This window comes from Etheostoma spectabile, chromosome 23 (assembly GCF_008692095.1).
Source record: "Etheostoma spectabile isolate EspeVRDwgs_2016 chromosome 23, UIUC_Espe_1.0, whole genome shotgun sequence".
In the NCBI taxonomy this organism is placed as follows: domain Eukaryota; kingdom Metazoa; phylum Chordata; class Actinopteri; order Perciformes; family Percidae; genus Etheostoma; species Etheostoma spectabile.
Window position 1 is genome coordinate 2,007,140 of NC_045755.1, and position 13,247 is coordinate 2,020,386.

At 39.7% G+C, this 13,247-nt stretch overlaps 1 long non-coding RNA gene across 1 annotated transcript in view; it reads right to left on the reverse strand.

The window, feature by feature from the left end:
• Positions 1-8,065, reverse strand: part of LOC116673445 (uncharacterized) — a 22,650-nt gene extending 14,585 nt beyond the window's left edge. Inside the window, exons 1-2 of the long non-coding RNA XR_004327845.1 lie at positions 8,055-8,065; positions 3,777-3,785 (exon numbers count right to left, since the gene is read on the reverse strand). This is a non-coding gene — a long non-coding RNA (uncharacterized LOC116673445). The remainder of the gene's footprint in view (positions 1-3,776; positions 3,786-8,054) is intronic.
• Positions 8,066-13,247: the final 5,182 nt, after the last annotated feature.

Consider the following 13,247-nt stretch of genomic DNA (forward strand, 5'->3'; position numbering starts at 1 on the left):
AACTTTTATTTTTTCAGTTCAGTTCATCTTTAACGTAACGATAGCCTCTGCCGGAAGTGCAGAGTTAATGCTATCATGCATGCGGCCCAAGACTTCCCAAGGGGGAGGTTCTAGAGGCAATATGTGGCATTGTACAACTGTGCCCTTTAGCAGGATAACTAGCCCACGCTGGCCCTCTATGTTGTTCTGCATGAAAGTATCAGCCAGATGCCCAGAAGGTAAATGTTATTTGCTAAGGGCACAAGGTTAAAGTGTCAAACACCACTACAGCAGCACCTTAGCATGGAGTTCACATAAATGTTGCCAGGTTGCTGATTACCATCGATTAACCAGCTCCCTTTGCTCAGATCCAACAGTCGTGCTTAAACAAGGCCACACTGTCACCTTTAATCCAGCACTTTGTCTCTGCAGCCATGTGGGTAAACCAGACCTCCCAGCAGAGAACACACACATTGATCCTTGGAGTAGTTTTTTCATCTTGGAAATTGCCCTGATTGCTTTCAACAAAGTATCTCGGTCTCGCTTCATCTCCTCAGTATTGACTTTGCTGGAGAACCATCATCCGACCAGCCTCTGGTTCATCAGAAATATTTCCACTCACTGCTGGAGCAGTTTATCACGAGGAAACCTGACAATTGGGAGGTGGCATCTCACTGCACCTCGACTGTGTAAAAACAACTGCAGTGATTTTTGTAGTGGGGTAGCACACTTTGACATTGTCTTCTTAGTTCTTTGTTGAGGTATTATGTATTTCCTGGGGTTAGACAAGGTGCTGATGGAGCATATGTGGAGGAAGCAGACAGTGTTGACAGCGACCCACATCCCAGCATGCTCTCCTGTGGCGGGTGACAGACCTGCAGTCAGCTGGAAGAGTGAATAATGCTCACCTGCTGTCAGAGTGTGGTGACTGACACATTCCAAGGCCAACACTAATACTAGAATACAAGATTCCGAACCCAGTGCTTAACTCTTTTCTGGCTGGTAAAAGCACATTTAATTTGTCTTTATTTATCAGTGACCTTTCATTTGGTGATTTGCAAGTCAAAATGCATCTCGAAATAAAAGCTATGGTCTAAATTAGTTTTGATTAAAATGTGATAGTTTTGTCAAAACACAACGTGTAAGCACAATGTCAATTTATTGGGTATGGAGAAACAGAGTGGGGCTGCTTGATTATGGGAAAAAATGTATTCACGATTATTCGGTCAATATTGAAATCCCGATAATTTAACACTATTACGTGTTGACTTCTGGAAAGATTTGCAATTATTGAACGTGAACGGTAAAGGTAGGTTTTCAGTAAAACCTGGTGAGCCGCAAATTCAGTTGTGGGTTAGCCCCCGGGCTGTCACACTGGCAGTTTAGTCCAAATCTTGTAGTGGTTTTTCTAAAAAGTTGGTAAAATGTAGACTTTCTCTGCACCAGGATATTGAACAATAAATCACACCAGAGTCCAAATGAGGACATAACCTCATTAGTGGCACTCTTGTTTTGCTGGCAGGAAAATGAATATTCTAAAAAGGATGCCAATCTTGTTGACTGGCAGGGGTGGTTATCAGATACTTTGTTGAAGAAAAGGATTGTGTAATAGGACTTCAGTTTGGAACAGGAATAAACAAGTCAAAGCAGACCAGTTATCTGAAGTGATCAGACTTCCAAATACATAGGACTGTTGCAAGCATAACAAAACAATTAGTAACTCAGTTGGGGTTGTTGTCAGCCGTAAGGATCGACCAATACTGGCTTTTCAAGGCCGATATTGATTATTAGTATTTAATAGGGCTGGGCAACATATCAATACTGTGTTGATATGTGACTATATATTGTCTTCCATTTTGGATATCATCCATCCATCCATCCATCTTCATCCGCTTATCCGGTATCGGGTCGCGGGGGCAGCAGCTCCAGTAGGGGACCCCAAACTTCCCTTTCCCGAGCCACATCAACCAGCTCCGACTCCGACCCACATAGTTATTATATTGACATGACTGATGATTATTTATCAAAAATCACATTCCGTGCACATTTTGTGAAAACACCAATTGTCAACCGTACAATCTTGCCACCGAATTGATATCGAGGTATTTTGGAAGTAATATTGGGTTATTTGATTTTCTACATATTGGCCAGCTCTAGTAGTTAATAAAACTGATATTTTAAATCAAGATGCATTTTAAGTCAAAGTTAAGATTGGTATGTTACAGCTCCAATACAAAACTTTGTTTAAATGCTTTAAGCAATTATTCAATAAATGAAAAACATAATACAAAGTAATAGTTCATTCATATAGTGTTGTGGGCGGGGCTTTAAGTCAGACTCAGTGGTGAGTGAAACCAAAGCAGAGGGACGGACAAAGTAGCACACTTTTTAATTAACTCATCAGGCAAATAAAACGCCGATACAGATCATCTGCAAACTGCCAAAAAATGGCCTGATTATCTGTCTATCCCAAATCAGCTGGTAATGTATGGATTACAGACTGTCAATCAATTGGCCAGTGATAGCAGGCTCCATTCCATGTGCTTGCAGCCAGAACAAGATGAAAACTGTATTAGGTCTGTTTTTGCAGTTGTTTCAAAAGTGGCTTTGGACTCATTCGTTTACCGTTGCATGCTTAGATGTCAGTATGGCTACAGGTGCGTTGGTCACTTTACTTCTCTGCAGTCCCCTGCTGCAGAGGCCAGATGAAGAGCCAGGTTTTGGACTGGCAGGGCACCTCATTAGCCTTCCCCCTGCAGGCGTCCGCTGTGTCACCTGCGTTCTGGCAGAGGCACAGAATGCCACTTGACTTGTGCAAGGACAAATGCAAAGGCAGCTCAGACACTGACTGGGGAAGTGAACAAACGTTCAAGAGAACAAGCTGCAATGGCTGCTGGGTTACAAAGTTTGACTTCAAAGATTTGCAATCACACCTGCAAATATTTTATTTTGGTCTGAACAATAAAGAATGGAAAAGTTTACTTTGAGCCAAAATAACGGTCCACTTAAAAGTAAACCACAGCCTGTAAACACAACCATCATCTGCTCATGAGAGGTGAAGAATGTGTGCTTCTATGTGATGGGCACATGTTGAAATCGTCATCTTTTTTAGCCATCACTGGCTGTAATCTTTGCTGTGTTCATACTTTAGCAGTTTCATAAATAACTTGGCTGGAGACATTGTTTCATTGTGTTAAACATGAGTAGCTGCGGCTAATGAAATGTCCATATCTGTCTCCACATCAGAGCTTGTTGGTCAATCATTTCCTGTAGTCATTTCAGATGACTTTCTCACTGGTAACAACTCACACTAGAGTTCTAAGACGAGACATTTTCAGGCATCTCAGTGCTGCCGTTTGGAGCCACCTGAGTGTTCTTATCTGATGGAAAAACTGCAATAATGTTTTATTTATATGGGTGCAAAAGCAATACTTTTAAAATGGTGTCTTCATTTTAACTTAAACAAAAAAAATAACAAGTTGTAGCTATGGGCAACGTTATGTGCAGTGATGCGTCTGTTGCCTCTTACCGTTTGGAGAACCAATGTGCATCTTGTACATGTGATAAAGTAACTGGTAGTTTTAAATCTGATTACTACTATTATTGTAGACACACATTGTGGCTGTCCAAGATGTGTAACAACACAATACACCGTTGTACGACAAAAAAAGACATTTATGTGCTTTTTTTCCCAGCCAATAAAATGATGTGTTATAATAGAATAGAATCATTTTAACTCAAAGAAGAAACCTGTATAAGTAGCTCAGTGTAAATTCTGTCGGGGAGCCAGTAATAACGTTAACATCCTTCTCTTATACTGATCAGCTGTTTATGGGGACTCACGTTGGTGTTAACCAATCAGAGGCAGGCAGTTATTTTCTAGCCTATCACAGCATGTCAACATTGCTTTAAACATGTCCTCTCCCCTGCTTCTGTCAGTTGTAGTTTCAGACAAGAGTGCGACCCGCCTCGTCCCCTTCCACCTCCCGGCATCATCAGCCACGGTGTCCTTGGTCTTCCTCCGGCTGACAGCTTTCCGTTTCTCTTTTTGTATATAATTGCCACCACCAGTGTCTGGACTCCATCAGGGGATATATATATATGATATGTGTGGGTTTTCCTAAACCTCTAAAATATATATGTATATAGATCTTTTTAGAATGGAGTCTCCAAAGTTTATGTATTTGCTTACGTGGCACTTGTATCTCAAATAAATATTTGCATATCTGCAGTGTAGTCTCTCCTGATTGAATTGAGGCTTCCAACATATTGTTCATGAAACTATACCATAAGGACATCACATTGTGACCTCCACCATTGATCACCTTTCACCAATAGCAAAGACTGAACGTATCCACGTTTTAATAAACAGCTCCAAACATTCAGTGCTGTAGAAGGAAAAGATCCAGCCAGTGAAACAGAAAAAGTGGCGAGTCACAGCGGAAATCTTCATCTGCTATCTTTTAAAAATGTTACACCCCGGAGGAGGTGGTCTGACAGCCTTGAAAATGACAGTGGCACACCTTTGCAATTTCACACTGATCCCTTGGCTGTGGAGAGATGTTGATCCTGCTCTACTGTATATAATCCAAGGCTACACTCCTCACACTGTCTCTGTTTCAGCTCTCGTTCAATCACTCGTTACCTCTGTCTCAGCTTCTTGTGAGAATTATCCCATCTTCTTTCTGCCTTCCACATTCAACCTTCTATGTCCTTTGCATTTCGTCACACTTCAAGTCAAGGAATACATTTGAAACTTAATTACATTTAAAAAGGCCACCAAGGTGCACAGGAACTGTGTGTTCAGACTATTAAGTCGCTCATGCTCAAGTTCATTAAGTCTTACACCTGACTTTCATGTCAGTAATGTCTATGCTTTGACTAATGTGTTCTGGGCCATTTGCTTTTAGACTCTGTCCATATTGAAAATTCCAAGGTGCACGCACCAGATTTATATATACCCAAAGATAATGTATGGGGTCTCTCCTTATGTATGCAAACAGCTCAAGCTCTCTAAGATAATACACATGCTTTACAATTTAGTGGGTGTGCACAGTAATACATTGCCCTGCATTTTTTTTTGGCTTCAATACACAAAACAGTAAATTTGTGTTGCCCCATCAACCGCTCATCCTTAAGAAACATCCAGCAGCTTGTACTGTGCATGAATTTTTCAAAGGAATTGTAAAAAAATTGCCAAGCTTGTCACAGTTTAACTTCTCGATGTGGTGGGGGGTAATATTTCAACAAGCAGCTGTATTTTACACATTGCTATTGATTGTCTCTCTGCAGCTTCTCCTGCTTCTGTCCTCACTGGTGAAAACCTTTGCCGTGTTTTGTTTAGTTTTTTGCAGTTTGGGGTTTTAGCGTTATATTTGCGTGTTCCTTGTTGGAATTATTAAAGATCTCTGCAGGAGTTAGAATAATCCTGGTGTGTATCCGTGCACATACCTGCCTCGTAGCAAAACACATAACAAAGGTTTACCTCATTCTCATCCTAACAAAATAATCATATTGTATATTCTTTTGGCAAGTGTTGATTTTGATGACAATCTCGTGCAAGAACAAAAGAAGAATTGCCTTCCACCACCGTCACTGGAAGAAAAATAGCTTGTTTGCTTTTGAGATTGGTTGCTAAGAGAGATTATTTTATGACAAGTGCTGCTCTTTGACAGCTCTCTCTCTCTATCTGTCTATGTGATTGGTACAGCGAGGCAGAAACCAATAAAGAATAGGGGATTTGACGTGTCGAACATCAACATCAGTCAGTGTGAGGAGTGAGCTCGGCGCCGGCTTTTGGCATCTTGTCAACAGGTCAGAAGGCTCAGCAGGACAAAGAGCTGCTGAGCGATGCGGTGTCACCTTGGCAGCAGGGTTCATTGTTGTTTGTGCAACTTCCTCAACGAGCACTTCTTCCTCCTCTTTGTACTCCGCTCAGCACCTCGTCCTTAAGAGCTCCCGGCTTTACTTCCTCTCATACAAACTTCTTCCAAGTTTCAAGTTCAAGTTCTTTCAGTTCAAGCCACCTAGAGGTCGGGTAATACCACAGGAAGAACTGCAGCAATCTAGTAGGTTTTGGGTGACACACACACACTCACACACACACACACACACAATCAGGGGAGATATAAAAATTTAGCCAGGCCATTTTAGATGGATATGTGCTCTGTGCAGTTCTTGACCTTTCCCCATTAATTTAGTCTTTATTGATTCCAATTTACTCCACAAGATGCCATCCTGTTCAACATATGAGAGGTGATTCTTGATCTTGTATGTGTCCTTCTGCAGTTTGCAAGCCACCCCCCAGCCTCTTGCCCTTTAGCCGAATGATTGGACGGGTTCAGTGAGGTCAGCCGCGGTTCACAAAATAGCTCTTAAATGCCAGTTTGTATTATCTGGGGATGAATGCTGGCCTACAATAGTAAACAACACCTACAGTATGTTTGCTGTAAAGCTTAAAGGTCATGAAAAGTACTTTACATTAACATAGTAACCTGGTTTGACCCAACAGTATCTCATCGACAAAAAACAGGCTTTATATTTGTATTTTCATTGCATTTTTAATTTATAAAAAAGTTAAAGAAATAACTATTAAACTAATTAAAATTAATGAATTAGTCGATAGTCAATCGTTAATTCACCCGACGATTGACTAAGAAAATGTAATCGAATGCTGGTTTATTGCAGTGGGGTTTTATCTTCGTAGGTTTGGACAGTGTTTCTTTTGTTTACATTGTACGTATTAAAATGATCTCAGAAGACGTGGCAGTCCACTAAGGCACGGAATAGGAGCAGTCCGATGATCAGACAGTTTGTAAACAAGCCAACAGTTCAGACAGATTATCTAAACCTTAAACACTATGTGGAGGTAAAACCAAAATTGAAAGCACCCAAAATGTTATGGTAATGGTAATAATTTCTCATAGCAAAGAAAACGGTGTGCACACAACTACAGTAGGTCCAAATTGAAGCAGGTAGTTGAGGTTTACGAAAAGCCTAAGTTTTCTCTTCTAAATTATATATAATTAGTTTAAAACCTGTATCATCATCTGACTGCTTGTATATGTGAATGTCTATATTGTATGTTCTCTGTGGCTAACACAGAATATTAATACTCTATATTTAAAGTATACCCATTATAGATAATAGATAGATGGATTTAAAATTGTAGCTTTTCCCATTTAAATGATCAACATCAAATCTAGTAGAGGAGATTTCATTAACCAAACAGTAGTACATGCATTTTTTATTTATCTTTGAACAGTGAGCCATTCTCTTGACATATTGCATCATTTCCTCTTTACAACGCTTCCATTCGGGATGAGCCTTTCCCATATTTGTTCATACGAAATGTAGGTACTTGGCTCTTACTGCTATGCATGCCAAATGCCTTAGCCTTTTGCCATTGTGTGAAGGGCTCATTCAAGTCCCCTTCAAAAACAATCCAAGGCACACTGTAGGGTTTGTGGAAAAATTAAATTGAAAAATTTACATTTCTTTCACAAACCCTGCAATGTGCCTTGGATTGTTTCGGAAGGAGACTTGAATTTTAAACCAGACTGTAGCGAATGCAATGAGCCCTTCACAATATATAATAAGCACAGTCCCCCTGAAGAATCCAAAGAGCACTTATTTGATCACCATAAAGACCCAGCGCGTGTCGTCTCTGATACCGTATCATGGAGGTCTCCCAAAGTGAACATTTCCTATCGAAGTTCCTCAGCTACTGTATAGAAATGCCTCTGAGATAAAGGCTGCGCTGATCTCAATTCAATTTTCCCTAATTCCTCTCAGTTTGCAGTATTAATCTTATAGTGTGACTAAGAACAGACTAATGGTTTGAACATCTCTGCCTCCCACCCATCAAGAGCCGCGGGTGAAGACAAAGACAGAAAAAGAAAGCAAGATGGAGCTACAGTATCTTTGTGCTGATCTCTGCTGCTGTGGATGTGCTCGTTTGCCAGAGAAGTGGGAGGAGAGATGTAGAAAGCACATTTCTGAAAAATGAGAAATATTCAAATTCACCTTTGCCAGCCTGCAGAATGACAGGTTTAGACATCAAGTCATACGCTCACACATGACATGATGATTGTCTAAAAATATATTGCCGAGATCAATTTTAAATGTCAACTGCTGATTTCATTAGTTTCCCTGCCCATTTTTATTGCTTCTCAGAGTTGTGGGTTGCAACAGTCTGTGGAACAGCCTTGTAGAAATAGTTATACAACAGCACATTAATTGAAATTTTACTGGACAAAAGAGGCATTAAAAGTGATAATTTTTTAATTAGCATTTTGATTTACCCAACAAGTTGTAGGAAGACATGATCACCGGTAACAATAGAATACGTAGTAGTGCTCCCATGTTTAAAGCTGCATGCCATCTCCATTAATTCCAGAGCATATATATTACCGTTGACTGTTGGCTCAGGCTTTGCAGCCACTTTCTGCAGACACACCTCTCACTGCTAGGCTAACCATACATCCTCACACTGCCCGAGGCTGCTACATCACAGGGCCAGTCACTCCAGTTGTGCATAGAAAGTGTATTAATCAGTCCACCAGCAGTGTTATTATCCAATGCTTTGTACAGCACTCACCCCGCTGTGCCCCTGAACTGCTGAACCTCTTTCTTTTTCCAAGTTTTCAACTAAATTAAACGACACTTTAGACAGATGGATGGAAGATGAGTATAACAAATTGTTCCAGTGTTAATTCATTATAGGAGTTAAATGATCATAATATATGAAAAATACAGTCATTGCCCACAGTATAAACAGGTTAGAGCTACTTCCCATTATCAGAAGTGATCAGTGTGCGTATTTCTTTGTAGTCCTGTTGTATGTGTGTTTACATAGACACAGTCCAAAAGTGGTTTTGTCTGGAGAAGGAATACGTCTTCCTCTTCCTTTGTTATTGTTTTTCTGTGTGGCTTTGATTCTTCGCAAAAATAGATCCAGCTTACTCAGTTATTCCGCTAGTTAATAAATGAAAACATTTTTCTGTGATTGCAAAGTGAACAAGCTTTTTGTCTTTGACACACTACAAAAGTGAGTTCATAGTGTACACAGTGAAGAATACCAGTCGCATAATTAAGAGTTGTCTACTAATGGTTAGACTTTCACTTAAGTAAAATGTTTTACATCTCTGTCCCCTTCTATAAAGTTGGCAATAAGGCTAGCTCCAACATGTCAATCAACCAACCAACCGACTTTGACACCGGGCCAGGATCTCCGTAGGTCACAGAGGTGCAGTGTGCCTCGTTCAGTCTGACAGGCAGGGAAACAGATCTGCGAACGGCTTGTCACTCACAATGTTTTTCAGAGTCCTGCAGCCCCAAAGTCGAGCCTCACCATGCCTGTCTTCATGTCTGCCTAAAATTGTGCTTGGCACTTGCTCAGTCCAATTACCATCTACTGCTGGTACTTGGTGGTGGTACACTGCCATCACCGGATATTTTTATACATTTATTTATTTATTTTACTTTGCCGAAGGTTACAGGGGAACAGATGTAATGTGATATGAAATATAATGTAAGCAAAATCATTGTGTAGTTATCTTCATCAACTGTCTTCTTTCCTATATTCAAGAGTTTATGAAGAAAAAAACACAAGTTGCTCGTCGCTTTAGAGAGAAATGAGGAAGAGGATGGGCAGTCCATTAAATAGGCTATATGGTGTGTCAGATTATTATAAATTATTTCTACAGGCAACGTTTAATATAATACACGACGTTCAGAGGTTTTTTCATGAACCGTGCCACCCCTCGTATAGTGAGTAGAGAATTTTTTTTTTTTTTGTAAATCACTATGTACTTTATTTTGTTGTTGAATTACTTTTGTATTCCTAAGACAAAGTTGAAACAGTCTTTCTCTGTTGGAGACTGAACTGCCTTGCTCAAGGGCACATGCTCATTGTTAAAGTAGAGGACACTTTTTTAAGATGCCCTTTCTCCACTTTTTCCAAGTGATTCAGATTATTTGTAGTCAGAAATCATCATCTATATGAAGTATTTGGTTATTTAAAAATCTGATATTTCCATATATCGGCCTATGTATATTTTAAAAAAAGGAATCAAAAACGCATAGAAAACAAACAGATTTTCCTAACATTAGTTATTTGTAGTATTTATGAGTTGTCACTAAAATAACGTAAACAATTTTTGTTTTGTCACAACAGATCAGATGGACATCAAAATATATTAAAATTCTGATAAATAAAATGTATAAAAATACAAACTAAAGATATGAAACTTAAAGTCCTTTGAACAAAAACACAATAATCAAAGGGTTGCCAACAGAGACGTCGTAGAGCGCCCTCTGGTGGACAAACTATGCAGTTGACCATGGACTCATAACATGGTCCATGGTTAATGCTCATAACGTCCATTTTTATTTTATATTTTAAATATTAATTCATCACAATCATTTATTTGTCATTATAAATGATTTTGATAAATGAATATAAAAAAAAATCTATAGATATATCCCAATCGGTCGGGCTCTATCATGGATAGATAGATAGATAGATAGATGTTTATTGATCCCAAGAAAAATGGGACATTTTGGTGTTACAGCAGCAAAATCAGTCACAAAGCACAGAATATAAATATAAATGAAATACTAGGAAAAATATACATACATACAATATACATGACACTTAACGGATAAAAATAAATAAAACTAAAGTGACTAAAAACACACAAAGCACGCATACAATCAGGAGCTGCTGCAACAGGCTGCCGCACGACACAGCGCCATCTTGCATTATAGGAGTTAAAGTGCCACAGGCTTTTTAAATGCCAGTGTCAAACAGCTATTTATGTTGTGCAGTTTATATCAAGTGAGGCAGTCGACCCATCCCTGTTGTCTGCGCTGATTTGTTTTGCTTCTGAAAGGGCATCTGGTGATTAGATCTTTTTTGCTATCGCCTCATGTCACTGGGCACTAACCTTTTGATTGTTGTTGTGTTTTGTGTTTGGACTCACTAGTCCCCTGACACTGGCAAGCATGTTGTGTTGGAGCAATAATTTACTGTGTTGTGCCGTTTATAATCTGATATATGTACCTGTAGTACAAATGTTACAAAACTGAGCCAAATACTATTTGCATCTACAGTATTGTATAGTTTTTATTATTCATTTTAAACAACAACGACTAACATACGTTTTGCTTAAGATGTTTGGCCTATTTCTACTTTTACTTACTTACTGAACCTAAGGCCAGCACCATGGTTGGTTGATCCATGAAATTTAACCATCCAACTTTTTAGCTGTAATCTCTGTTGTCTAAAAATAAATTTGGACCATTCGGTCCTCGGTTTACCTTTCTGTATTTTCACAGCACAGGTAGAACAGGAGATAAACTGAGTGCCATCAGGTGTTGACAAACAACAACAGATGCAGACCTTACCTGAACCTTGATGAGTCCGAGTCGTTGCCTGCGGCATTGCATTGCTAAAGCTGGGTGTTGGGAGCCAAGCTCTGCGTTGCCAGCCGTGCACTGACTGCTAATGGCTTGGAACGTTACGGTTAACATACAGTATAAACGCAGATACCTCAGTGATGATGGCTATTATTTATTGTCCATCATAGCCTCAACATAAAGCTCCCATTGAGCGAGATTTCTTGTTGGTATGATTTTCTTCTTAAAATGTTATTTTCTTTTGGAACAGAACCCAGAAGATGTGGTTTCACGTTGGCTCTATGAGATAGACACCAGGCACATTAAGAGGACATTTTAATCTCTTCTCATTTTCTCTCTTGCCCTTTAGAAAGAAGAGACAATCCTCATGTCGTAGGGATTAAGAAAGAGAAGAGTAGGACAAACAGATACCCCCTTCATTTGAGCTTCAGGGAAAAGAACGAAACCATAATTTTATATTACAGCCGCTCACCTGTAGCTATACCCTATCGTCTGCACTCCAAACACGACTCTCATGAATCCATTAGAGGGAAATGCTCTTTTTGGCCGGCTTCCATGTGCATTACACATTCTGTGAGGGGAAGATGAATTTCAGATCTGTCAAAAACAACTTGGACAGGGTGGGGACTCTTGGACTCGACTTGTTCTTCTAATTGACAGATGTTTTGTTCTCTCTTGCTTGTATTGCCAGTGGTTTCTGTGAAGCACGGTGCTAGCCTGCAAGTCCCCAGAGAGAAAAAGGAAGATCTCCCCTTCTCCCTCTCACCCCTGCTCCTCCTAACAAACACTTACCTGCATCTCTGTAACATGTTGAACAAGTCAGAAAGTCTCCCAGCGGAGCCAGCAAGTTTTGATAGACTACTATTGTTTAATATTGAATGATAATGCCTACTTACTCAGTTTCACGCAATTGCATGGGTGATGCACACGCCATGCAAATTATGGGAAAGTAACCTTGTAGAGATAGCAATGCATTTTCTGCTCAACAATATGAAAGGTCTCACGTTTTCATCATAAAACATTATGCTGACATGATAGCTAGTGTTATATCGCTGCCGTTCCTCGGCATGCAAGCACAAATCTCGACACTCAGACTTTGGCAGTTTGATGAAAGGTGCAGAGTATTTATGAAGTCATGTCTGCAAGGTCAGTAGGAATCTTGCCTTTTTCCTCATACAGCAGCTGGAGAATGGTAATATCTTTGGAAGTGATGCAACACAGACTTTCCATTAGGCTAAAGGTTATTCACTTTTATCTCTGCTCTACCACAACAACCAGGCCACTCTTTTGGGCTCCAGAGTATTTCCACCTGAGATTTTATCTCTGCTGTATCGAAACCACAAGTGTACACCATTTTGGTCCAGACTAAAATACCTAAACATGTATTGTTGTCATTAATATGATATGGATCATAGTTTTTGTTGTTGCAGTGTTATGTGTATGTCACCAGCTTCTTGTGTTCCTTCAGGCTGTGTCCAATTGCTTCCTGACTATTGTTCTGTCTTTTGTCCAGAATGCAGTAGAGAGAATCTGAGCCTGTGATTATTATTCTCACTTAAAAAGAGGCAGGGCAAATCAACACAGTACATTCCAATTATTAGGGACACTTTACACTTATTCACTTTTAATTTGACATGTTTTTCCAGGTATTCTAGCCTTAAGACCCTAAATACGGTGCAGATGTATCACTGGGAATTTTATTTGTCTTCTGCTCCCCACATGCTATATTTTAAGAAGAATCTGCACATGCTGAAAAAACGAGAACACATTAGTCCATGCGGCGTAACCAGATTCAACATCACTCACTCACTCACTCACTCACTCACTCACTCACTCACTCACACACA